Below are 23609 nucleotides of genomic sequence, written 5' to 3' on the forward strand. Positions count from 1 at the left end.
TATGGTGGGACTTGTAGTTCCACAGCAGCTGAAAACCTTAGGATGCGTACAGTATGACTGGTATCCACTGTATACAGATATATGTGCTGCTTTACTATGATTGTTGCTATTTTGTTTCTGTATATATTGCTTTATGATGTACTGTAAATGTGGATTGTCACTGAGTTATTATTGAATTAATCATTATACTTGTTTTCATATCTGTACTCTTAGTATTCATGTCAGACATTGGGGAAGATTTACTAAAGGTTCTTAAAATGGGGGAAAAAAAGGTATTGCCCATATCAACCAATCAGATTTTAACTATAATTTTTTATTGCATTCTAAAAAATGATAGACAGGAACTGATTGGTTGGTATGGCCGCTTGTCTGTTTTAGAAGCTTTAGTAACTCTACCGCATTACCTTAGAGACCAGCTCCATAACAATGGCTGGCGTAACAGACACGCAGGCAAAACAACTGTATACCTCTAGTGTTCAGAAGTCCATCACTGCCTGAAATATCACTGCTTGCCTCACCCTGCAGGTACGATCATTACTCTGCACTCTGTGAGCTGCTGCCAATAGGAATCCCTTCCCTGGCTGTGTGTCTGCAAACGCTAAAGCACGGTAAGTGTATCTGCTACCTATACACCAAATGTCACTCTGTCCTCCACTAGCAGCTAGCCTCTCACAGCCCTTCTCCCGCACAGGGCAATTCACTGAGGAAGCCAAGAAGGATACGGCTCTCGTACTGGGGTTCAGCAGCATCATTGTGGAGAAGAACATTTGGTAATTAAGCTACACACTATTGGTCTGGAATTTTCCTGTTTGTAGCTTAGCTGCCTGTTGCATATACTAAGTTGGGGTTATTAATGAATGCAGTCATGGAAAGGTATCTTATCAAGATCTTATTCTTTGCTGCTTTGTTCCCATTAGTGAGGGGACCGGTGCTTTTCCAGGAGCCGAAATTTATAACATGGTGAAAAAAGTCATGATTGAATTGAAACAGAAAGTGCGAGATATCGTAGAGGACGATAGGTAAGAGATGAATGACTGTGCACAAGCTCTGCGTCTTGCACTGCTACGCTGACCATATAACCGTGCTAGCCATGTGACTGTGCACCAGAGCACTGTCCTGCCCGTGTGACTGCGCACCAGCGCCACTGTCCTGGTCATGTAACTGCGTACCAGCGCTGCTGTCCTGGCCATGTGACTGCGCACCAGTGCCGCTGTCCTGACCATGTGACTGCGCACCAGCGCTGCTGTCCTGGCCATGTGACTGTTCAGTAACACTGTATTCTATTTCTGCACAGTGAAATCGGTGGTTGGTTCTCACGTTACCATAGGAAACACAAGTTTGGAAGTCCGTATAAAATGGAAAGATTCAGCAACAAGATATTAAAGTGAGTATCCCCTGTTGTGTGATTATTTGCTACTGTACATGTGCAGAAAATTCAGAAACCCCCACAGCGCACGCGTTACCCTGAGTGCTATTGCGTACGGGATCAGAAATCAAGTGGTAAATTGAAGGGCGTTCCTGGCAGTGACTGGAGGGGGCCTGAAATGAATGCACAAAACTCATCTGGTGGGTGTATTATGTGAGTGTCACGGGGGGTGTCAGTGCTGCGTTCATAGACACAGGGCCGGTTCTACACCTTGCGGTGCCCAGTGCGAAAGTTTCCACTGGCGCCCCCCCCCCCCCCGCGGCAAAACAGAGGCGTGGCTTCATAGGGGAGGGTCGAGAGTAGTTGTGCCCCCCTGTAGATTTGCCCGCAGTAGTTGTGCCCCCAGCAGCTGTGCCCCCAGTTAATTTGCCCTCAGTAGCTGTTCCCCTAGTAGTTGTTCCCCTGTAGTAGTGCCCCATGTAGTAGTGCTCCCCTGTAGATTTGCCCCCCAGTTAACTTGCCCCCAGTAGCTGTTTCCCCTGTAGCAGTGCCCCCAGTAGCTGTTTCTCCTGTAGCAGTGCCCCCTGTAGTTGTGCCCCCAGTTGATTTGCCCCCTGTAGATTTGCCCCCAGTAGCGGTTTCCCCTGTAGCAGTGCCCCTGTAGTTGTTCCCCCTGTAGCTGTGCCCCTGTAATAGTGCCCCCAGTATGTACCCCCAGTAGTTGTGCCCCCTGTAGATGTGCCCCCTGTAGCCGCTTTGAAACCTAAAAGAAAAATCACAATACTTACCAGCCTCGCTCCTGCTGCTGCTGTCTCCGGGCGCCGGCTTCTCTCTATGGGAGAGACGTCATGACGTCTCTCCCATAGCAGCGCCGCACTGACACTAGAGGTCAATATTGACCTCTAGCCAGAGTCAGCGACGCCGGCTGCAGCAGGCGCACACGGCGCTCGCTGCAGCTGGGAGCCGGGGAGCAGGGAGGGAGTATAGCGGCTCTTGCCATAGTGGTGCCCTCAGGGTAGCGGCGCCCTGGGCAAAAAGCCTGCTTGCCCGTGGCAAGAGCTGCTACTGCATAGACACACAGCCGCAGCCACAGAGGCCATACACGCATCGGGACACTTCACCTGCCATAGATGCAAGTGTCAGTGGTGCAGCGACTTCCTGCGCTTATGCTGGATACACATTAAGCCAACGGATCCACCGGATCCACTGACAGAGCTGGCGATTTGGTAAGCGCACACACACTTACTAATCGGCTGCTCGATATATCTGGCCAGACATCACAACAGGGCGTCATTGTTTCTTGCAGCCGGCATATAGGACGATATATCGGTATTAGCTGTGCTGCAAGGCCAACCAGATATGTCTGTGAACAACACTGTTCAGACGTACTGTACCTGGTGTACACATGCGATAATGAATTACTGATATATCGTTCCTCGCTCGAACGAACAATATACAATTGAAGTTGTGTACCCAGCCTTAGGGTGAGAAGCGGTGGCAGGTTTAGAGTGTACACACAGAAATGCAACTGACGTAAACCTGGACACGGGCACATACACATGTGGGATCCGGTGAGGATCCCGGCAGTCCGAATCCCGATGCCGGAATCCCGACGCTACTTTTAATGCCAATACAGGCATCCCGAATAGGGTCAGCAGCCCGGCGCCGGAATCCCGGTGCGTTCGCCCTGTTTGACACCCCCCTCCCCCCCCACATAAAAAGATCTGCCAATGCTGCAGGGGTGGGGGGTTAGGGTTAGGCTGCTAGAAGGAAGGGTTAGGTGGCCAGTAGGGGAAGGTAGGTATATTTACCTTCCCCTGACGGGATTCTAATCATCAGGATGCCGCGGTCCACATTCTGACCACTGGCATCCCAACCGCCGGCGTTTCAAGCCCATGCAACGGTTCCTCTTTGGCCATTTTGAAGTGCGTTGCGGTGATTTGGATGATTTAACGGGTGCACAGTAAATTGTGAATCTGAATCTGTAAATTGCTGCTGTAACACGAACAAGTCTCGTTGTACAAATGGTGTTTTGTATATTTCTGTGATTATGATCTTTTAGAAACATAAAATATCTACTTGTTATTATGGCCTCTGTTATCGCCTCTTTCATGATCTGGTTCCTTGCCCAGAGTAACTCCAAGGAAAAGATGATTTATTGGTGTTGATAAAACTGTCCCTCCTTTACTCTTCTCTTCTCCAGAACCAGTGAGGAGTGGGAGACTCACATAGAGGCCCTCCGAGCCCAGCTGAATTCCATCTACTTCCCAGACACGGTGGAGGAATGGATGGAAGAAAATGTAAATCCGTTCATGGACTCTCTGCAATCTGTGGCTAAAGATTTTCAGGAGATCCTGGCGTTGAAAGCCCAGCCGAAGGTCATATCGTAGACAGGGAGTGAGCAAGCGTCCAGGCTGGGACAGCAACCTTGGAATGCTGCAAATTGGTCTTTGTGCCGGGGAAGGGTTAACACTTTGCATTCCAGAACAATACAACAAAGTTCCCAAAGAGCAGCCAAATAGTGCACTGGTGGGAACTGGAAAATGAATCTACGAATATAGGACTGCCTATACACTGTGTGTGTATAAAGGCTTTATATCTCAGTATGTGAATTGTTATAACGGTGGTAGTCAGAGTCCAGGACTCTGCACTGTATTGGCCGGGTCGGGATAGGAAACGGTCTATTACAGACCTATATCATCCATGAGATAGGCACAAACTTACAAATCATCTGATTTGCTAAGCCGCACTTATGGGAGATGCAGAGACAGTGCAGCTCTAACTAATGAGAATTTATCCAATCGGCTTACTAGAAGCTGGTGATGTAACTGCAACACAATGAAGGCTGACACAGGCTGGAACAATGGAAAATGCATTGGATCACTGCACTAGTACCTCATGAATATTTATCATGTTACGGATTCCTAGCGAATTCATTGGCTGCGCTCTCCTAAATACTGGCTCATCCAGTGAGTGTCTCTGCTGTGTGAAGGTGCAGGTGCTATTGAAGCATAATCTGAATTGCTGCTAGATTGTACAGTACTATGGCAAGGAAGCAGAAATTGGGACAGAAATGGACCACATCCTCGAACTGGGCACCAATTTACCAAGATCACGTGGCCAAGTCGTTCTGCCGCTTTTGGTCACTTAAAATAGTGACATTCTTGTGAAAATCAGGACGTGTCACCACCAAAGAGGAATATCTGGGGACTGCAATCTCCAGCAGAAATGTACGTTCCTGTGATCTAAGCTCATTCTTATAGTTTATAAATGAGTGAACTAAATACTATAGATTCTTATTTAGTTTAATTATGTATATATTGTTTTTGTCACTGTTATTTTAAATAAAAAAAATATATCAAAGTTTCAGAATTGACACATTATGATCAGAGGGACTTTCATGCTGAATTATGACTTAATCATGAAAGTAAGAGCAATTTATACATCGGGCGTTTTACTTGAATTTTCAATAAATTTGTAAATGTCCTAATCTGCATAACCACGCCCACTCTCTGCTAGACTCCTCCCACTTCCCCTGTAATGCCCGCCGCTTTTCTGAGTCTCGAATCTGAACAGTTAAGATGTATGTGGTCTTACGGGAATGTCTATAGATAGGTTGCCGCAAGCTATTATCCTAAACTTCTGTTCAGCGTTGCAATGCGTTATCATTCGTGACGGGTAATGGAGCAAATATATTTACAAAGCAACACACACACACACACTCACTCACTCACTCACTCACTCACTCACTCACTCACTCACTCACTCTATATCAACTCCCGAGTGGTGAGAGCAGTGGATTTCCACCCCAAACCTAGGAGTGGGGAATGAATGCAGTGGATTAATGGCTTTTGTTTATTGGATTAATCATTATTATTTATTTATTTTATTCATCTTTTTGTGATCACATCTTCGCACACACCCCTGTGTAACCCATTTTATCTAACCTGTGTCCACTGTTTTCCTAGTAGTTTTGCAGCACCTATGCTTGGTGACTGTCTTACCTTTTAAAAGCCATAGGTCAGTTGGCAGGTGAGCTTTAAACCAGTTGGCAAACCCTTTAATTCTGATGTGATAGCAGTTACCAGGTTTATCATTCTGAGTGATAGAGTAGGACTTGCAGAAAAATGGGGTTCCTTGTCAAGGGCTGCAAGCTTTAATGTATTGAGCAATATATGAACCAAAACCCCATTGCTAATTATGATGAGTGAGCTTCCTGCGCTATTTGTATGATGATTAAACGACAAGGTAATTTTAGGCAGCCCTGTACACTTAGGTTCCCTGTTAGCAGGAACCAAACAATGGAAAATGTATACAGCAATCTCTATATTATTAAGGTTCAAATTGTTCTCTCCATCAGCAAAACGCAGCCAATCGGCAGAATATAACATTCAAAGACAAAAAATTTTTATAAAGTGACGAAAGTGTTCCACTTGTTTGTATGTTTATTAAAATTTCATAAAATGTATCAGCAAAAAATGTCCATAATTTCATTGATGTGTGTTTTCTCTCCTTCTGTTCGTGTAAATTGGAGATCACAATAGAAACAGATAACCCATTTCCCTCAATACAATGACAATGCACTTTCCATCTCCTGTAATAGTATTTCTGACCACTGAGTGGCACTGTTGTCCCTTCATCCCTCAGGCTCTATCAGAACTGCAGTGAAAGTAAATAAATGTATCCTGACTGCCAGCTGACAGCAGTCAGTGGGCGGGATGTACTAAGCGGAAAATGCGGTAAACTCCCTGTTTACCGCATTTTCCTGATGTACTAACCCCCGGCCGGCAGGACAGCGCCGCGGCGGGGCTGGCGTACGTCCATAGAAACCTATGGGCTTCTCTCTGCGGCGCTGTGTGAGGGATCCGATCGGATCCCTCCCAGCATGCCCTGCGGTCGCCCCGCGCATGCGCAGACTGACTTCTGGGGCCGAATCCCGGAAGTCAGGCTGCCGCTGCGCATCGCGGAGGACAGCTCTTATTGGAAGAGCTGTCCTCCGCAATGCTGATCGCATATGTTAGTACATATGCGATCAGCATCGTGGCGCAGGGCGGCGATGGGCGGCGATGTACATTAGTACATCCCGCCCAGTGTAACAAAGAGAGCAGAGTCTGACATTACACCCTATTTATTCCCCTCACTACAGTACTAATGTGCACTGCTGCCCTCCTCTGACAATCTACTACAAAGTATTATCAATTCCTTACTTCACGATGATTATTATTATCAACACACTAATGCTGGGTACACACTAGACGATGTGTGTACCCAGAGACATCGGCAGCTACGGGACCCGGCATCAGAAAGTGCATGCACACTTGCCGATGCCAGCAGAGACAGAGAGACGGCGGGGACCATGTTGTATCTGGGGCAGACAGAGGATGTCCCTGTGTATAGTCAGCGACCATAGCAGGTACACACTAGACAATGTGCCCGATACGTAGCTCCGATGCGCCAGATCGGACGACATATCGTCTAGTGTAGTGGTTCTCAAACTTTTTTGAATTACGGCGCCCTACAGTAACTGATTATTTTTTTCATGGCAGCCCTAGGCCAAAACTTTCTTATTAGAAACTTTAGAAAGAGATATTAAATTAAGTAAATTATGTTTATTCATCATCCTTAGGGTCAGTTATGGGATGAGGGACAAGATTTGCTTCTGTTTGGCCACATATTTTATGACCGGCAGCCACCAGCACTGGTTTTGTCTATTACATTTGACCATAAATAAGTTGAATTAGTCCTGAACCACGAACCCATGGCACCCCCGCTAGTGTCCCAAGGCACCCCAGGGTGCCACGGCACACAGTTTGAGAACCACTAGTATAGGGTGTTCCCAGCTTGAGAGACTACTAAGGCATCTTTTTACGGGATCTGGTCTCTAGGTCGACAGTAACTAGGTCGACAGTAACTAGGTCAAAAGGTCGACATGAGTTTTTCACGATTTTTTTTTTATTTTTTTTTTGAACCTTTTCATACTTAACGATCCACGTGGACTACGATTGGAATGGTAACCTGTGCCGAGCACAGTGAGGCACCTTGCCCGAAGCATGCGAGGGGACACTGTGCACTAATCGGGGTTCCCGGTCAGTCTACGAAGAAAACTCATTAATGTACCGTGTACATTTGTTAGAAGATACAGACAAGTAGAAAATCTATATACACTGGTGCAGGATTGTGTTTGTATACACACATACTGTACTCCTATATACTGTGTATACAGTGTGTGTGTGTGTGTGTGTGTATATACACTGCTCAAAAAAATAAAGGGAACGCTAAAATAACACATCCTAGATCTGAATGAATGAAATATTCTTATTAAATACTTTGTTCTTTACATAGTTGAATGTGCTGACAACAAAATCACACAAATTATCAATGGAAATCAAATTTATTAACCCATGGAGGTCTGGATTTGGAGTCACCCTCAAAATTAAAGTGGAAAAACACACTACAGGCTGATCCAACTTTGATGTAATGTCCTTAAAACAAGTCAAAATGAGGCTCAGTAGTGTGTGTGGCCTCCACGTGCCTGTATGACCTCCCTACAATGCCTGGGCATGCTCCTGTTGTGGTGGCGGATGGTCTCCTGAGGGATCTCCTCCCAGACCTGGACTAAAGCATCCACCAACTCCTGGACAGTCTGTGGTGCAACGTGGCATTGGTGGATGGAGCAAGACATGATGTCCGAGATGTGCTCAATTGGATTCAGGTCTGGGGAATGGGCGGACCAGTCCATAGCATCAATGCCTTCGTCTTGCAGGAACTGCTGACACACTCCAGCCACATGAGGTCTAGCATTGTCTTGCATTAGGAGGAACCCAGGGCCAACCGCACCAGCATATGGTCTCGCAAGGAGTCTGAGGATCTCATCTCGGTACCTAATGGCAGTCAGGCTACCTCTGGCGAGCACATGGAGGGCTGTGTGGCCCCCCAAAGAAATGCCACCCCACACCATTACTGACCCACTGCCAAACCGGTCATGTTGCAGGCAGCAGAACATTCTCCTTGGCGTCTCCAGACTCTGTCACATGTGCTCAGTGAGAACCTGCTTTCATCTGTGAAGAGCACAGGGCGCCAGTGGCGAATTTGCCAATCTTGGTGTTCTCTGGCAAATGCCAAACGTCCTGCACGGTGTTGGGCTGTAAGCACAACCCCCACCTGTGGGTGTCGGGCCCTCATACCACCCTCATGGAGTCTGTTTCTGATTGTTTGAGTAGACACATGCACATTTGTGGTTTGCTGGAGGTCATTTTGCAGGGCTCTGGCAGTGCTCCTCCTGTTCCTCCTTGCACAAAGGCGGAGGTAGCGGTCCTGCTGCTGGGTTGTTGCCCTCCTACGGCCTCCTCCACGTCTCCTGATGTACTGGCCTGTCTCCTGGTAGCGCCTCCATGCTCTGGACACTACGCTGACAGACACAGCAAACCTTCTTGCCACAGCTCGCATTGATGTGCCATCCTGAATGAGCTGCACTACCTGAACCACTTGTGTGGGTTGTAGGGAGGTCATACAGGCACGTGGAGGCCATACACACTACTGAGCCTCATTTTGACTTGTTTTAAGGACATTACATCAAAGTTGGATCAGCCTGTAGTGTGTTTTTCCACTTTAATATTGAGGGTGACTCCAAATCCAGACATCCATGGGTTAATAAATTTGATTTCCATTGATCATTTTTGTGTGATTTTGTTGTCAGCACATTCAACTATGTAAAGAACAAAGTATTTAATAAGAATATTTCATTCATTCAGATCTAGGATGTGTTATTTTCGTGTTCCCTTTATTTTTTTGAGCAGTGTATATATACATTTTTGTATAAATAGTCTATAGAGTAGAAAGTTAGAAAATTTACTGTGCTATCCTAATATATTTTCTTTGGCTCTGCCACCAAATTACAGAATGAGGAGATCCTGCCTAGGTCACACCTGGAGAGAACAGTAGTATATGCTGCTCCTGGGTTACTCTAGAGAGAACAGTAGTATATGCGCCTGGATTACACCAGGAGAGAACAGTAGTGTATGCGCCTGCATTACACCAGGTGAGAACAGTAGTGTATGTGCCTGGATTACACCAGGTGAGAGCAGTAATGTGCCTGGGTTACACCAGGAGAGAGCAGTAGGTATATGCGCCTGGGTTACACCAGGAGAGAACAGTAGTGTATGCACCTGCATTACACCAGGTGAGAACAGTAGTGTATGCGCCTGCATTACACCAGGTGAGAACAGTAGTGTATGTGCCTGGATTACACCAGGTGAGAGCAGTAATGTGCCTGGGTTACACCAGGAGAGAGCAGTAGGTATATGCGCCTGGGTTACACCAGGAGAGAACAGTAGTGTATGCACCTGGGTTACACCAGGAGAGAACAGTAGTGTATGCACCTGGGTTACACCAGGAGAGAACAGTAGTGTATGCACCTGGGTTACACCAGGAGAGAACAGTAGTGTATGCACCTGGGTTACACCAGGAGAGAACAGTAGTGTATGCGCCTGGGTTACACCAGGAGAGAACAGTAGTGTATGCACCTTGGTTACACCAGGAGAGAACAGTAGTGTATGCACCTTGGTTACACCAGGAGAGAACAGTAGTGTATGCACCTTGGTTACACCAGGAGAGAACAGCAGTAGTGTACGTGCCTGGGTGTGTGCTGGTGTGTTCTCTCTTTGGGAAGACCAAGCGACTCCCCCATGATTGCATCCCTGGGTCTGCACTGGCAATGACTGTACCATCCACAGCTGCACCAAAGTGCATATAGGAATTCCTAAGAGTGCGCTCAAATAGAACCAGCAGCCAGTCAAGTTCAATATTCTATACAAAGGTTTCCTCACACCGTCACCAAATCACATGCAAACAAAGAATTGAACAGAACTTAACCAGCGCTACTGCATATGATGGTCATGCAGGAGTTGTCGTCTCTTATTACACTCTCCTTTCTTAATATTGGGCTCCTCCGTAATTACCCCATGGAGAGAAGATAACAATGCAAATATAGTGAAGTACTATTTAATACATTAAAATGCAATTAACATCACATAAAACCTCCACACAAAAAGGCAGATGACCCCAAGTGTTTAAACTTATGACAATTACCGGATGTAATGTGAACTGTCAGAAGGCAGTTCAAGGAACGCTTTAGCCAGTAAAAGTCCCTGTGCTCAGCTGATGCAGGCTCAGTTGTTGAATACCGGATCTCATCCCAGTCATGCCACCTGGTTTCCTCCACTACAGGCCAATGCGTTTATACCCCTGCTGGGGTCTTTTACAAGGTCCTTAAATATGTGGTCAATCAATCTCAAGTTTCCTACTATATACCCCTAAGCTACCAATCCGGTGTCGACGTGTACACCTGATTGCTATATATATATAGATCTGCTAATAGTCTCATGATCCTCTGCTGCGCACGCCATGCTTCCCTATCATTATAGATCGCTATGGAAACGGCAAGGATATGTCACTTCCGACGGGTCATCAAAAAGATGTTTTAGCTTTTGTTTAGTGATCAGGTAAGTGTGATCCGTCACTTCCGGCTAGTAGTCAAGGTGACATACATGACCTTGACGACTAGCCGGAAGTGACAGCTGGCCACAGTAGTATTGCCCCTTATAGACATAATGCCCACAGTAGGAACGCTGCTTATACACACAAAGCCCACAGTAGTAATTCCCATTATACACATAATGCCCGCAGTAGTAGCGCTGCTTATACACATTACACCCCCAGTAGTAGTGGTGTTTATACATAACGCCCACATAGACATAATGTCCCCACAAGTAGTGCCGCTTATACTCATAATGCCCCAGTAGTAGCACCGCTTATACAAATAATGCCCCCAGTGGTATCGCCGCTTATACACATAATGGCCCCATTAGTATCACCGCTTATACACATAATATCCATAGTAGTGCCGATTATACATAACACCCACAGTAGTAGCGCCGCTTATACACATAATGCCCAAGGTAGTAGCGCCACAAAAACACATAATGCCTACAGTAGTAGTGCCGTTTATACACATAACTCCTGCAGTAGTAGCGCCTGTTACACACACAATGTCCCCAGTAGTAGTGTCGCAATTACACACAACGCCCAAATTAGTAGCGCCACCTAAATACATAATGCCTACAGTAGTAGTGCCGCTTATACACATAATGCCCACAGTAGTAGTGCCGCTTATACATAACGCCTACAGTAGTAGCGCTGCTTATACAGAACACCTACAGTAGTAGCTCCGCTTAAACACATAATGTCCATAGTACTAAGTGAAAATAGTTTCCCTTCGTGGAGAAGACCCTTCTCATAATGCACTGGGTCCACGTCACCAACTATTTGGATTAGTAAAATGTGATGTGCAATACGAGACACCAAGCCCGCAAGGGTACAATGTTGCATAGATAAAATAAACTGAGAATGGAAAAAAATATTTATATTCTGTAAGGGCGGAAATTTTCTTCTGCCCTCTTGTGCTGTCACATCCTGGTCCTTTCCACGAAGTGAAAATAGACAGAAGACTACCCCCTGCATTGCTGTGCTTGCCGACTACACCTACAGTGCTCCATCCTTTGTCAGGGGTGTCCGGCTAAAAGTGCACATCGCCACATCCCAGTGACAGAAATTCACATCGCCAAAGCTGTGGCAGGATGCAGTCTCTGCCTGCAGCTCCTGTCCTGCACTAAGGTTGGAGGGGGGAGGGGGGAGGGGTTCCGAAGGCGCTGTGAGTGGAGAAGGGGCTGGTTGCGGGGGTGCGGTAGATGTGGGTGGGGGTCCGAAGGTGTTGCGGATGGTGGAGGGGCAGGTGCGGGGGTGCGTGGATGCTGCAGGTGGGGTAGGAGGTTGGGAGGTGCCATGTGGGGGGAGAAGCATGGGTAATGTGGTGGATGGGGGAGGGGATCAGGAGGTGCCGCGGGTTGTGGAGGGGCAGTTGCGGGGGTTGTGATGGGTGGGGGACGGGGTCAGAGGGCGGTAGGGGAGGGGTGGTTGTGGGGGTGCCGAGGGTGGGGGAGGGGTGGGTGGCGTGGGTGCGGGGGTTGCTGCGGTGTGGGGGAGGGTGTCTGTAGATGCTAGGGGTGGAGTGGGGTTGATATGGGGTGGTGCGCGGATGGGTGAGGGGGTCGGGAATCGGCGAGGGGGTCCGGAGGCAGTGCCAATAGTAGAGAAGGGGGGTGTGGTGGGTGGGGGAGGGGCAGGGTACAGGGCTGTTGGGGATAGGGGAGGTGTTCCGAAGGCGCTCTGAGTGGAGAAGGGGCTGGTTGTGGGGGTGCGGTGGATGGGGAAGGGGCCCCGGAGGTGCTGCGGGTGGTGCAGAGGCAGGTGCAGGGGTGCACGCATGCCAGGGGTGGGGGTGCGGCAGGTGGGGTAGGGGGTTGGGAGGTGCCATGTGGAGGGGGAGAAGCATGGGTGGTGCTGTGGCGGATGGGGGAGGGGGTCAGGAGGTGCCGCGGGTGGTGGAGAGGCAGTTGCGGGGGTTGGGGTGGGTGGGGGACGGAGTCCAAGGGTGGTAGGGTTGGGGCGGTTGTGGGGGTGCCGAGGGTGGGGGAGGGGTGCTTTGCACATATGCACACACATACTGGTCTGTACAGTCTGTACAGACACAGCGACTGCACTCCTGTCCGCACTCACCACTTGTGGCTGTGCTGGACCCCGGCATTCCCATGGGCCGGCACTTCCCCACACAGCTGTAGTATATTTCCCACAGCAGCAGCTGCAGCACGTTCCGCTCCGCCGCCGCTCCTGGCGTCTCCGTCAGGAGAAACAGTGGCCCGGCATCCCCCGAGCCCGTCACTTCCCCAGCCAGCCGCACCGTGCTCTGCTCCACCGCCACCGCCGGCCCTGATCCCCGGGGCACATGGTGCAGAGAGGGGCTGCGCCTGGAGAGCTGTGCCCCGGGGCAGACCGCCGGACAGGGAGAGCGCTGTGCCTCAGTGTCCCGTGGCTGCAGCCATTCTGGGGCTGGGACACCAGAGAAAGTGAATCCTGGGCTGGGTGTTTATTATCCCTCTCCTTGTTATGATTCTAATACTCAGGTCTGGGGTGATCTTATATGAAAGGACCTGAATACCAGAACGTAATGCTGGGAAAGGGGAAAGGAATGGGAATAGCCCCTGGCGCCCTATCTCCGTTGTCTCGCCCGTGCTGTCAGTACACTCTTGCGAGACTATGGTTGCTTGGGCCCATGGCAGCCGCGTTTGAAGGGCGGATTACGTCTGCCCACCTCCGATGCCCCCTCAGGTCTTAATGAGAGACAAAGAGTGAACCGAGACAGGGTGATAACAAGGGGCCCTCTAACTAAACAACAAGGCCAGGGGCTACTAACAAACCTAAAACTAAAGTATGCGCGGATTACCGCCAGGGAAAAGGACAACCAAAATACTTCACTTGTCCACTCTCCTACACGGCACCGTCGAGTTCCGGAGAGGACTGTGGAAGCGGATACCTCCGCAAATGCTCCAAAACCAGAACACAATATAAAGCGGCCTAGGCCGCAGCACGCGGCAGAGCCGCCACTCACGAAACCAAACGAGATCCTCTAAAGACTGTCACAGGTAAATGAGGACCAGGAGAACTCCTTGGGATGAGATGACAAACACCAAGACTCAGGAACTCAGAGGACTGGAATGACCGGGCACAGCAGACCAGGAACAGACGTTCACCAACATGAGCAGCATGCAGGAAACTATCACCGGCGTCTGTGTGAGGCACTGAGAAGGTATTTAGCAGGGAATCCTCCAATCAGAGTCCAGAGCCTGATTACAATGAACGTCGTGCAGCTGCCCTGCTGCACGACCAGAAAACATGTGTGCACAGTTAACTAATCAACCCTGCAACGGGGAACGCGGTCCGTCCGTGGCGTCCCCGTTGCTAGGGTCCCGGCGGCTCGGCGCGCCTGGCATCCTAGCATTGCTAGGGAGCCGGCGACTCAGCGCGCACGGCGTCCTAGCGTTGCTAGGGACCCGGCGGCTCAGCGCGCTCGGCGTCCCTAGTTGCTAGGCGCCGGGCCGGGAGGAAGTCCCAGACCGCGGCACCTAACACTCCTATATAATTGCCCAGATCTGTGACTACGTCTATCGCTGTGACTCCGCCTAGCGTTAGAGGGCCAGGCACAGAGTCATAAGGCTATTATATAGGCGATATCTGTTATATATAACACCCTATACAGACATAGGATACTACACCCCCAACATGTAATTATGCTACAAATCAGTATCACAATACATAATGGCCCTCATTCCGAGTTGTTCGCTCGCAAGCGGATTTTAGCAGATTTGCTCATGCTAAGCCGCCGCCTACTGGGAGTGAATCTTAGCATCTTAAAATTGCGAACGATGTATTTGCAATATTGCGATTACACACCTCGTAGCAGTTTCTGAGTAGCTCCAGACTTACTCGGCATCTGCGATCAGTTCAGTGCTTGTCGTTCCTGGTTTGACGTCACAAACACACCCAGCGTTCGCCCAGACACTCCTCCGTTTCTCCAGCCACTCCTGCGTTTTTTCCGGAAACGGTAGCGTTTTTTCCCACACGCCCATAAAACGGCCTGTTTCCGCCCAGTAACACCCATTTCCTGTCAATCACATTACGATCGCCAGAACGATGAAAAAGCCGTGAGTAAAATTCCTAACTGCATAGCAAATTTACTTGGCGCAGTCGCAGTGCGAACATTGCGCATGCGCATTAAGCGGAAAATCGCTGCGATGCGAAGATTTTTACCGAGCGAACAACTCGGAATGAGGGCCAATATCCTATGTATCAGTACCACAAAACATAATCCTGCCCCATATCAGTGCCTGCAATACATATTTATGCCACACAGTGCCCACAATACATATTTATGCCACATTGTCCACAACACATTTATGCCACACAGTGCCCGCAACACATATGTATGCCACACAGTACCCACAATACATATTTATGCCACACAGTGCTCACAACACATATGTATGCCACACAGTGCCCACAATACATATTTATGCCACACAGTGCCCACAACACATATTTATGCCACACAGTTCCCACAACACATATTTATGCCACACAGTGCCCACAACACATATTTATGCCACGCAGTGCCCACAATACATAATTATTCTGCACATCAATGTCTGCAGTACATAATTATGTTGTGTATCAGAGCACCATATTCCCTTTTACCTCCACTCCCATTTACAACCACCATTTACCTTAGTCACCTGCGTACACGACGTAATGGGAGGCCCGGCTCTGGCTGGCATCAACCCCAGGCTGACGGAGGAATGCGGGAGCGCCAATACACCTGAAACACTGCCTTGGCAGTATTATTAATATGCTTAAGCAACAATTTCTTATAACTAGAAATAGGGATATCTGAGTGGGGCAGTAACCAAAGGTCAGGGCCTGCGGGAACAGAGTGACCCAGAATTTCAGAAACCAAGGCTATAAACTTCAGCCAGAATAGCTCTATGAGAGGCAGTCCCACCACATGTGGATCAATGTACCTACATCTTTATGGCCTTTCCAGCAGAGAGGGGACACAGTGAGAGAGAATACTACCAACGGGTCAATACCTTTTATTGAGTCTGCAGAACCTCCATGCTAGAGAAGCAAATGCTAATGACTACCAATGAACCTGTATGCCCCTAAGCATGAAATCCCTGTCCCACACTTCAGTGAAATGGGGGGTCATCAAGAACAAGCTACTCAGTAGAATTTACAGATATGAGTAGGAGTAGTTTGGGGAGAGCACATGGAATCAAGAGGTGCCGTAAAGCATGCCAGGGGTCTGGATGCCAGCAGTCAAAATCCTGGTGCTGGAATCCAGACACACGGGCAGAATACCGGCACTGGAACTCCGACATGACTTCAAATGCCGATGGGGGAATCCCGACCGCTGGCATCCCGATCGTAAGTATACCAGGAACTCTTAGGTTTAGTTCGCGAGGGAGGGTTAGGGTCAGGCTGCGGGGAGGGGGTAGGTTTAGGCACCCCTGGGAAGAGTTAGGTTGCGGGGGACAGAGGGTTAGGTTCAGGCACCATTGGGGAGGGTTAGGGTTAGGCTGTGGCGGGGGGAGGTTGGTGTATGTTCCTTTGTGTGTATGCAAACTTCAACTGTCCACTGCACATGTGCACTAGCTTGCCATGGAATGGTTAGCAATAGCATGCATTCGATACAGGATATTCCAAGGCATGTTGCAATTATGGCAAGGCGGCAGCTATTTAATGGCCCCTTCTGATGGCCATCTTTACCTTGGTTCCTATGCTTAGCTGCCAGAGCCGGCCATAGGTATAGGCAAACTAGGCAATTGCCTAGGGCATTTGATATGCCTAGGGGCATCAGCAGCTTCTGCTGATTAAAATGATATGCGGCATGCCTATATTCTGTGTGTAGCATTTCATATGCAGATACAGCCACAGTCTCACACAGTATATAGGCATGCTGCATATCATTTTAATCAGCAGAAGCTGCTTGTGCATCCTAGCCACATAGCAATGCAAATAAGTTTCATTTTAATAGAAAAAGGGTGCCCAACGTTAGCATTGAGGCAAGATTTATGAGGACACATCTGTATCCAAGCAGAGACAGAGGTCACAGTGTTAGTGGCATGACTGTGTGCATGTGAGTGGGTTGGTTGTGCAGTAGTGTTCGGAATATGTGTAAGGAGCATTATGTGTGTCATGTAAAAATGCATTAATAATGTGCAACATATGTGTGTCATTATGTATATAAGGGCATTAATAATGTGCGGCATATGTGTAACAGGGTACTACTGTATGTGCGTCATGTGTATAGGGGCACTAATAATGTGCAGCAAATGTGTAGGGGGCACTATGTGTGTCATTATGTGTATAAGGGTATTAATAATGTGCGTCATATGTGTAAGGGACATTATGTGTAAAAGGGCATTAATAAAGGCTGTCATAATGTGTAAGGTGCATTATGTTTATAAGGACATTAATAATGTGTCTCATATGTGTAAGGGGCATTACTGTGTGGAATTATGTGTATAAATGCATTACTAATGTGTGGCATTATATGTATAAGGTGCTCTACTATGTGGCCTTGCGTATAGAAAGGGCACTACTGTGTCGTCTAATCTGAATAAAGAGCAATAGGGTGTGGTGTAATGTGAATAAGGAGCAATTCAGTGTGATGTAATGTGAATAAGGGGCTCTCCTGTGAGGAGTAACGTTTATAAGGTAAAGTGATACTACTGTGGGATGTAATATGAATTATGGACACTATCACATGATCAAATGTGAATATAGTTGCAGTACTGTGTGGCGTAATTGGAATTGGGGATACTATTGTGTGGCAATGCCCCTTGTCAGCAAAAACACACCCCTTTTTGGGCTGTGTGCCAAATGTGCGAACTGTTCCTATTTAAAATATAGGGGGTACAAACACCAAAATAAGGACTGCTATGGGTGAGGAGTGATGGTACTGGGAAAGAGGTGCAAGGTCAGAGGCGGAACCAGCGGTGGTGCTAGGGGGCACCAGCCAAAATCTTGCCTAGGGCATCATATTGGTTAGGGCCGGCTCTGTTAGCTGCCCTTGGTGGCAAGATACTGAAGATGACCTGCTAACACACACATTGCAACTAGAGCAAGGGGAAGAGGGCAGGTACGTTGCATTATGCTTGTTAATGTATAAGCATGATTTATAGTACAATGTATTAAAAAAACCTGCTAAATCCAGAATACATCAAGAGAAAACAAAACATCTCAAATAATCAATTTGTATTCATTGAATTTGCTCCCATAGAACTTGAGTGGCATCATTTCCATAGTTCAATGTCCTATCTGTGCTGTAATCATTAGCACTGTCTTATCTGTGCTGTATCTACACTCGGCTGTCTGAGATATATTGATTTGCAGCCAGGCGCAGCAGTAGCTGCTAGAAAACCCTCTGACAACATACAGCTGTGTTGGCTCTGAGCTACAGAACCATGATCAGTGACACCCAATACTTGGTGCACTTGTGTCCATTCACTCTGGATATTAACCTCGTGATCAGGGGAAAAGCAGAGCTTAATGATCATGATTGTGCATCTTGTGATTATGGTGGCCAATCCCGGGATCGGCGGAATCCCGGGATTTTGGCCAAAAATTGCCCGGGATTCAATCCTGGGATTGGGGCTTCCAATACCGAGGATTTCAGGATTAGGAAACCCCTTCGTTTTTTCAATGCCGGGCAGCGCTGAGTGCCCTCATGAGGCTCAGACGCTGCCCGGCTCGCCCTGCTCCCAGCTGTGCGTAATGGCGGGCGGTGTGTGGCTGTCTGCGCAGCGTGACTTCTGACTTCACATCTCGCTGCGCAGACAGCTGCACACCAGCTGCCGCTCAGGCCTCAGCGCCGGCACACAAGTGTGCAGTAGGTGGGCTCACCCCCCCACACACACACACACAAACACACGGGATTGAAAAAAATGGCCCGGGATTGGCCTCCCTACTTATGATATTTTTGCATCAATAGGGAACAGAGCTATTAAGGAAAACAACACACATCTGAGAATAATCTCTTGCTTTCCTCAGCAAGGAACTCCGCAAAGAAAAAACTGTTTCTTAACTCTCATTTGCATATAATGCTACTGGCTGAATTAAATCATAAGAGAGATCAAAGGGATGCAGTCAATTTATCTACAATCAAAATCCCGACGGACAAAATACCGACAACCAATTGACCAATGGTCAAAATACAGACAAAGTCAAAATAGATCAAATGCTCCTTTGGCAAAATGCAGTTTTTTGGCCTTGATTAACCGGCATCAATGAATATCAGTCAGCACTCAAGTGGTTAAGTAAATATCGGTTATTTATTTACTATGAAACATTACTGTTAGCCAATTATTATATTCCTGCTGTGCATCTAGCTGGTACTCCTATTGCAGGGGATGCCATTGTTAGTGGGGAACAAAAACCATAACGTTATTTTGGTAATACCGTCCTATTCTGAAAATCTATTCTATTCCAGTGATTAAAATATCGTGGTCACAGTGTCTTACAGATTTTAGACCTCAGTAAGGTTTTTCCATCATTTTTGTTATCCTACTGTACGTATCTCTACTCACTTGTGTCGCTATATTTAGAATTGCTCCCAGCACACTGGGGGTAATTCCAAGTTGATCGCAGCAGGACATTTTTTAGCAGTTGGGCAAAACCATGTGCACTGCAGGGGAGGCAGATGTAACATGTGCAGAGAGAGTTAGATTTGGGTGTGGTGAGTTCAATCTGCAATCTAAATTGCAGTGTAAAAATAAAGCAGCCAGTATTTACCCTGCACAGAAACAAAATAACCCACCCAAATCTAACTCTCTTTGCAAATGTTATATCTGCCCCCCCTGCAGTCAGGCCCGGCGACAGGGGGGGACAAAGGGGACACCTGTGACGGGCCCCGAAGCTCAAGGGGGCCCCAAGGATCATGACCACAAAAAACGGAGCAGTAGTACCTAATTATGTTTTTAAAATCATGCACTCCTGCCACCTGCAAATTAAGAACACAAACTATTTATTATTTATTTATTTATTAACAGTTTCTTATATAGCGCAGCATATTCCGTTGCGCTTTACAATTAGAACAACAGTAATAGAACAAAACTGGGTAAAAACAGACAGACATAGAGGTAGGAAGGCCCTGCTCGCAAGCTTACAATCTATAGGGAAACAGGCATGGAAACACAAGGATAGATGCTACCTATTGCATAATGGTCCACCAGATTGCTAGGTTCTTACTTCTTAATGGGTTGTATGATGATACCCCACAAAGTTATCCAAGTGTCAGGAGGGTGTGAGACTAAAGAAAGACAAGATATGTGATGTTATGAATACTCTACAGAGGATGTAATTAGATAGGGAAGCACTGAAGGTTATGTGGGTGGGTCTGGAATTTGGTAGGCTTGTCTGAAGAGGTGAGTTTTCGGGGAACATTTAAAGGTTTGGAGCCTAGAGGCGAGTCTTACTGTGCGTGGGAGGGCATTCCACAGAGTGGGTGAAGCCCGGATAAAGTCCTGTAATTTTGAGTGTGAACAAGTAATGCGTGTGGATGAGAGACGTAGATCTTGTGCAGAGCGGAGAGGTCGGGTAGGGAGATATTTTGAGAGGAGTGAAGAGATGTATGTTGGTGCAGTTTGGTTAATAGCCTTGTATGTGAGTAAAAGTATTTTATATTTAATACGGTAGAATACCGGTAACCAATGGAGGGACTGACAGAGCGGATCTGCAGACGATGAACGTCTGGCAAGGAAGATTAGCCTCGCAGCTGCATTCAAAATGGATTGTAGTGGTGAGAGCCTATGTTTGGGAAGACCGGTCAGGAGACTATTACAATAATCAATGCGGGAGATAATGAGAGCATGGATTAGAGTTTTTGCTGTGTCTTGTGTAAGATATGGTCGTATTTTGGATATGTTTCTTAGATGTATGTAACATGATCTTGAGACAGATTAAATGTGGGTAACAAAGGACAGTTCAGAGTCAAGAATGACACCTAGGCAGCGAGCTTGTGGGGTAAGGGTGATTGCAGAGTTCTCAACAGTGATAGAGATATCAGGTTGGAAACTACTATTGGCCGGTGGAAATATAATTAATTCTGTTTTGGAAATATTAAGTTTGAGGTGGCGAGATGTCATCCAAGATGAAATGGCAGAAAGGCATTCAGTGACACGGCCCAATACAGATGGTGACAAATCAGGGGAGGATAGGTAGATTTGAGTATCATCCGCATACAGATGGTACTGAAATCCGAAAGAATTGATTAGTTTGCCAAGAGATGTGGTATAGATAAAGAAAAGCAGAGGACCTAGGACTGAGCCTTGCGGTACTCCAACTGAGAGAGGTAGCGAAGGAGAGGTGGAATCAGAGAAACGAACACTGAAGGAGCGATTAGATAGGTAGGATGAGAACCAAGAAAGGGCTGTGTCCTGAATACCTAGGGATTGTAGTGTTTGTATGAGAAGAGAGTGGTCAACAGTGTCAAAAGCAGCAGAGAGATCAAGGAGAATAAGTAGAGAGTAATGTCCTTCAGATTTAGCAGTGACCAAATTATTCACTACCTTAATCAGTGCTGTCTCTGTGGAGTGTTGGGCACGAAATCCTGACTGAAGTGGGTCCAGTAGGCTGTGTGAGTTAAGAAAGTGTGTGAGGCGAGTGTATTTATAATTACAAGCGCGCAACCCCCCCCCCCCCCCTCCCCCCATTACCCAGTCCCTTGCGTTGCCGTCGTGACGCTGGACTCTGGACTGGAGCCGCCGCCACGGACGTCATTCTCCTGGTCCCCGGACTTTGTAGCTTCACAGGTATGCCACTGCCCTCGGTATAGAGAAGCCGCTGCCGGAGGTGCAGGGAACCTGCTGCCGGAGGTGCGGGGAAGCCGCTGCCCGCTGTCTGGGGAAGCCGCTGCCCGCTGTCTGGGGAAGCCGCTGGCGTCACCTTATGCCCTGTTCTTCCCTAATAATATCCCTTATAAAAGCCTCATTCCCCCCTCTCCCCCCGGTGCCTGTCACACAGGATTGTATATAGGTATAATACAGTATATAGTGTGTGTGTATGTATGTATGTATATTACATTACATTAAATACTACAAAACTATGGAAGTTAATTATACATAATAATTCTTAGTAAGTATTATGGTTCAAATTATTAAAAGATAATAATAATATTTCTATTGTAATTATTATAATTTCAGTTTTTTCTATTTTCAAATAGGTAAAATATGGATTATAATTTTGTGAAAATACAGCTGTTTCAAACTAATTAATTGCCTTTTCATAAGTAAGTAATACCATATTTATTTACTGTGGAGTCATTCATCAAAACAGCCATCAGTAAATTAATTGTTATGAATTAATTTTAAATTTTTATTAATGTTGGTATCTAGATGGATAATTGCTTTAATAAATTAAGTCCGTACAATGCCAGCTAATTTTGACATTGATATTGTGAATTGATTTATTTATTTTTTGTCAATTTTGTATTTGATAACCAGTTAAACAATTGTCTTATTAGACCAATAAATCAAATCATTACAATGTTAGCTAAATTGGACATAGATATATTTTTTGTGCATATTCTTCCTCATATATTTATATATATATATATATATATTTTTATATTTTAGTATTCCTCTTTGTTTCATATTTTTATTTATACTTGTTTTTTACTTTTTACTTACTTTTGATCACACCCTAAAGAAAACACTCCTGAAGAAGTCGACATACGACGAAACGCGTTGAGTGTAAAAATCTTTTATTGTTTGGAAAAGTTGTTATTCAATTTTTTGGCTGTAATGAACAATAACACATTGTAAAAGTGTTCATCATTTTTTATCAGTATTGAAATTTAATTATTTTAGCAATAAAAAGCAATAGATGTTTTAAAGTTTAAAGGGTGTTTGTGTGATGTCATCCTCTTTTTGTCAGAAACCAATATAACCATATTAAATTGTATTATACATAAATATATTTATTTCAGTCATTAAGTGCGCTCCACAGAGATATACTATTTCTTGATTTCTATTTTTGGTCTTGTTCGACAGGGGACCATCTCTGTGTAGAAGCTTGCCCCTTAATAAAATTATTGAGTACAATCAAAGGTATAGGTCCAATTTTAGAGCGCAAAAAGGATCTCTTATTCCATATATATATATATATATATATATACACACATACACACACACACACACATATATATATATACACTCTGCAGATAAAAGGCGGCAATTGGAGACGTTCTGATAATGTCAGTTATTACCTTTAAACATTAAGCTATATTCTATTACGGGCTAAGTACGCTATTGGCGCACTGAGTACCGTAAGGGTACGCACTTAGCGTAGCAGACGCTAGGCCGTGGGCGCGAGACACGAGCGGCACAGACGCTCACAGAATGATATACAGTAAACCTTAAGTAATGAAACAGTGTAAGGATATGCTTATACTTTAAACCTTCGCTGCAAAGCACTATACCTTTAAAACTTTAAGTAGCGCTGGTGATACAAAGTATTAGCAGTGCATACACCTTAACAATGCTTATACACCTTAAACAGGTCAAACAGGTTAAACCACTTTAAAGCCCTGGCAGGAAAGTGACAACACAGCACTGATTTGTATTTGAAAACCACATGGTTCTAAGGCCACTGTGGATAGATTCTAATAAAAGGTTAAACAATACATATCATACACTACAAACTAACATCAAAATCTAACACAATAACAGAGAATAACATGAGCAGTGGCGAACAAAATGGCTACAGAGAAATATACATACATGGGGATGATTCG

The 23609-nt window shown here is 46.4% G+C and overlaps 1 long non-coding RNA gene across 1 annotated transcript; it reads left to right on the forward strand.

Annotated features, from left to right (window-relative positions):
• Positions 1 to 21901: 21901 nt before the first annotated feature.
• LOC134943798 (uncharacterized) lies at positions 21902 to 22638 on the forward strand. Its single transcript, XR_010181761.1, has 3 exons — positions 21902 to 21949; positions 22038 to 22103; positions 22523 to 22638. It is a non-coding gene; the product is annotated as an uncharacterized LOC134943798 (long non-coding RNA).
• Positions 22639 to 23609: the final 971 nt, after the last annotated feature.

The sequence above is a fragment of the Pseudophryne corroboree genome, chromosome 7 (genome assembly GCF_028390025.1).
Source record: "Pseudophryne corroboree isolate aPseCor3 chromosome 7, aPseCor3.hap2, whole genome shotgun sequence".
NCBI classification, from domain to species: domain Eukaryota; kingdom Metazoa; phylum Chordata; class Amphibia; order Anura; family Myobatrachidae; genus Pseudophryne; species Pseudophryne corroboree.